General features: G+C 45.1%; 1 pseudogene; it reads right to left on the bottom strand.

Moving 5' to 3' along the window:
* Nucleotides 1–1504: 1504 nt before the first annotated feature.
* Nucleotides 1505–1624, bottom strand: LOC136642882 (5S ribosomal RNA; annotated as a pseudogene).
* Between the last annotated feature and the right edge of the window lie 3312 nt (nucleotides 1625–4936).

Raw genomic sequence — 4936 nt, 5'->3', positions numbered from 1 at the left:
ACAATCTTGTCTGATACCGTCTTGGGTCCACAGCCTCTGTGCCACTAAAATACAAAAACAAAACACAAAATCCTCACCTTGCTGCTTACACACTGCCATGAAAGCTGGAAATGTGGGACTTCCAGTTTCATTAACAGGGACAGTGCAAACTGTCATGCAGTCCCTATGAAATTGGATGTCCTATACTCCCGGGTTTTATGGCAGCATGCAAAGAGCATGATAAAGAGGGGGATGACCTGCTTTTCACTTGAGTGAGCGAGAGGCAGATCAGTCCAGCTTGCACTGGTGGCAGGTTGGAGGGAAGACGCAAAAGCAGACTCCGGGTGAAAATCACCCTGAATCCACCATACACCCCTCAGACCCTTCACCATGTGTAAGTAAACATGAGTTTTAAAATCTGACTAAATTGTGGCTACAGATTGGATCTGATGCTTTCTGGTGTGGGAGTACCACAGAGCAAAGGAGAAAGGAGTTTAAAGGACTGCAAAATGTTTGTGATGTTTCGAATGTTGCCCTCTAGAAATGATTTTATTCCTGTCCTAAAAGGATGCTTTGAAAGGGCTTAATGAGTAGTTCAAAGGACTGCCATTCTCTTCATACTTACTTGAGAGTAGGCCTCACTGAATTCAGAGAGACCTACATAGACCTAAATAGCCTCTAAAGCAGATCATTGAGAAGCTGAGTCATTTGGTGATTACAAAGCAAGGTGCTTTCTATTTTCAAAGAATTCTCCACAATGTTGCCCCACCATTGCCAATTTGGAGTCTTTCTGCTGGGTCATTCTCTATACTTGGAACTGTCTTTCCCACCATCTCATTCTTCAGATTCCTCCCCAAGGCCTCTCATTCTTCAGCTCAGACATTGAACCACCCCAGCCTCCCCTTACCAGTACTAATCCTGGCTCTCCTGTACCTCATCTACAGAACTATCCATCCTTGGTATCTCTCAACTTTCTGTTATTGTCTAACATGGGGCTGGTCTGGATGATACTTCGTATTGGTGATTCATCCTGTATAGAGAAGTGACAGCACATCGATTTGTCTCCCCGCCCTACTCTCGTGCGAATCAACCCTGGCTCTGAGTTATCATGTGGGGTGGAACATTGTGCAGCAAGGGGGCCAGTGTGCTATTTCTAGTTGCACATGATTATTCAGGGCTGGGGCTGGAATGCTGGTGTGATTGGAATGGCATGCTCTCACTTCTGCATGCCCAATGGGCCACTGCCCCTCTGTTCTGTCCTAAACATCCTACAGATCAGGGATGGACAACTTTTATATTTAAAGAGGGCCACAGTGTTCTCCAGACAGCATTCTGGGGGCGAGAAGTGCAGCCATTTTCAAAGCCTGTCATTTAGCTAAAGAATATTGAGTTGATTCATGTACCTTTTAAGGCAGCAATTTTCAACCAGTGTACCACGGCACATTAGTGTGCCACAAATAATCTGTGAGTGTGCTGCTGGAGTTTGGTTGGTTGGCAACCTTCAGTCTAGAAAGACTATGGTATAAGCCTACAGCACCCAGTATTCCCATGCGGTCTCCCATCCAAGTACTAACCAGGCCTGACCCTGCTTAGCTTCCGAGATCAGACAAGATTGGGCATATGCAGGGTAACAGTTGCTGCAGTTTGGGAGAGGGTAATTTATTAGTAGGCCTTTGGGGGATGTAAGCCCCCTACTGGCAGCATAATGTACTTTGTCAGTTGTCAGAAAACTGATGATGTGCCTTGACAAATTTAGCCTCTTGTTAGTGTGTAGTGAGATGAAAAAGGTTGAAAATTGCTGTTTCAGGGAGTAAGTTAAGAGGAATCTGCATTTTACCTTAAATTGTATCATTTTTATAATGAGGTAATTTAATAAACAAAAGATAACTCTCCTTTTCAGAAGGGAAATTAAAGATGGCCTTATTAAAGGCTGCGGAGGACAATCAGCAGAGAGGAGACAAGGAACAACAACCAGTATTTATATACCGCTTTTCAACAAAAAGTTCACAAAGCGGTTTACAGAGAAAATCAAATATCTAATGGCTCCCTGTCCCAAAAGGGCTCACAATCTAAAAAGATGCAACACTAGCAGACAGCCACTAGAAAAGACACTGCTGGGGTGAGGTGGGCCAGTTACTCTCCCCCTGCTAAATAAAAGAGGAGCACCCACTTGAAAAAGTGCCTCTTAACCAGTTAGCAGGGGTTAGTGCTCCCCATTGGCTTGGCTGGGACCATAAGAACATAAGAAGAGCCCTGCTGGATCAGGCCATAGGCCCATCTAGTCCAGCTTCCTGTGTCTCACAGTGGCCCGCCAAATGCCTCAGGGAGCACACAAGGCAACAAGAGACTTGCATCCTAGGGCCCTCCCTTGCATCTGGCATTCTGAAGTAGCCCACTTCTAAAATCAGGAGGTTGCACATTACACACCATGGCTTGTAACCTGTGATGGTCTTTTTCTCCAGAAATTTTTCCAATCCTCTTTTAAAGGCATCTAGGCCAGATGCCACCACCACATCCTGTGGCAAGGAGTTCCACAGACCAACTACACACTAAGTAAAGGAATATTTGCTTTTGTCTGCCCTTTCACTCTTCCCCTGCCTGGACGGTCTCTATCAGCAGTCATTCTACCTAGACCAGCCATTTTCAACCACTGTGCTGTGGCACACTGATGTGCTGTGGGTGGTCTGCAGGTGTGCTGCAGGAGTTTGGGGGAGGATCATTTGTTAGCAGAGCCACTGTGGGATGCAAGCTCCTGCCAGCAGCATGGTGTGCCTTGTCAATTGTCAGAAAACTATGCCTTGGCAATTTTAGCAACTTGTCAGTGTGCCAGGAGATGAAAAAGGTTGAAAATCGCTGGCCTAGACATTATGTGAACCGAAAAGGTTGGTACCTAACTTGGCTTGTTTTCCTCTTCCCATTCCTTGTTTCTTTTTCTAATTGTTCCTACTAGAGGGCAAGGCTTTTGGCAGGGCCTGTGTCAGTTTTTAAATCTACAAGCAGTACCTGGAAAATGTCCAGTGCTTTACCAGTAATCATGTTATTTTTCACAGAGATGCTGCAAAAAGCTAAAGAGCCTCAAAGCACACTAAACACACACACACACACACACACACACACACACACACACACACACACACACACACACACACACACACTTCTTTTCCATTCCACACAAAATCTAAAGAGAGATGTAACATTAAAGGGTCTCCCTGTGTCTCACAACTTTCAAATCGCTCTTACAGCTGGTACTTTTGGCATTAAAAAAAAATTTTTTTTAAACTGTAACTGATATTATCATCTAGTCAGAACAGGTAAAATTGTTTCAGAGACTGAAACAACGTTTGGTTGGTCAAGCTTCATGCAGATGGTTGACCTCATGCCCCAGGAAAGGATGTAACATGTTTAAGTTCTTTATGGTACTTGGCAGACTGTTGATGCTAAGAGCTTAGTCACACGTGCATGCTGACCATTTAGTGAGTGCAATATCAGGTGGCAATGTACTTGTGTCACAAATGTGACACTACAGGCAGAACTTTCAGATCAGCTGGCCTGTCCTCACCTCAAAAATAATATTTTTCAGTGGCATCATCGCAAACATTCAGTTTCCAGTGCAGAGAAATCCGATAACATATGTGCATGTGTTAACCAGGCCTAACTATTAACGGGAGGGGGGGGCTAATTCCCACATGGTGCACATGGGCCTGTCTGCATATGTGCAAGAAAATAAAATGTAATGTAATGTGTGAAAGATTTGCACCGGTTTGTTTAATCCTAGTAGGAGAATTGGGAAGCAAATTAATAGACATGGGACAGCATCCTTCTGTCCATTTGTGCTGAAGAAAGTTCCAGACCAGGGAATGGTGCCCTTTGTGGTGAGTAGCAGCTCTTCTTTTCCACCCACTCAACATCTGCTCAACATCAAAGCCCTGCCCAGAACAAGTGTCACAAATTCACACCAGAAACAAGGGCCAAATGTTTATTAGCAAGGAACTAACAAGCCCCCCTCCCCCTCCCCTGGAAAAGGGCACATGAGGTTTTCCACCTCACTTGGTGTCCATATGTCAAGAATGGGTGTCCAGCAAAAGGCAGATTCAGTGAATAAAGAGCATCCTAAATTCTGCACTTTATTATTTTGGGGGGAAAAATACACATCAGAATAAAATAGTCATATTACACCAGAGTTTCTGAAACTGTGAACATGCAATGAACAAATACAGGCGTGTGCCACTTAACAACCGTTCCCTTAACAACGGACTGCATATATGAGCGCAATAAAGATGCTCTTAATGAGGCAATTGTGTCTCTCCTAGCCTGTACCAAAATGTCTGTTTACACAACAAAGAGGCTCTTAATGCAAAGAAGAAGCAATCTATCTCCAGTAGCCTGTGCAGCCAGCTAGTGTCTGGCAGGGAGTGTCTGTTTACACAACAAAGGCAATAGAGTGAACTGAATGTTCACTTAATGACCTAATCACATAACAATGGGGAGAAGAGAATGTATCCCTGTTGTTCAGTGGTGCACACCTGTAATCACTGAGATCTTCCTGGAGTTTCAAGAGGCAGTAAGGAGAGAATGCAGTGAGATGTTTTATATGTGATGGCATGTGTGTTGGCAACCTTCAGTCTCGAAAGACTATGGTATCGCGCTCTGAATGGTGGTTCTGGCACAGCATCTAGTGTGGCTGAAAAGGCCGATTCAGGAGTGACAATTCCTTCCACACTGGGAACAAGTGCAGTCTGTCCCTGGTCTGTCTCCCTGGCTGTGGGCCTTCCTTCTTTGCCTCTGCCTCAGACTGTTGGCCAAGTGTCTCTTCAAACTGGGAAAGGCCATGTTGCACAGCCTGCCTCCAAGCGGGCCGCTCAGAGGCCAGGGTTTCCCACTTGTTGAGCTCCACTCCTAAGGCCTTCAGATCCCTCTTGCAGATGTCCTTGTATCGCAGCTGTGGTCTACCTGTAGG

Source organism: Tiliqua scincoides, chromosome 2 (assembly GCF_035046505.1).
Source record: "Tiliqua scincoides isolate rTilSci1 chromosome 2, rTilSci1.hap2, whole genome shotgun sequence".
Taxonomy (NCBI): Eukaryota; Metazoa; Chordata; class Lepidosauria; order Squamata; family Scincidae; genus Tiliqua; species Tiliqua scincoides.
The sequence above is the reverse complement of the archived record's forward strand: the minus strand, read 5'-3'. Positions and strand labels throughout refer to the sequence as shown.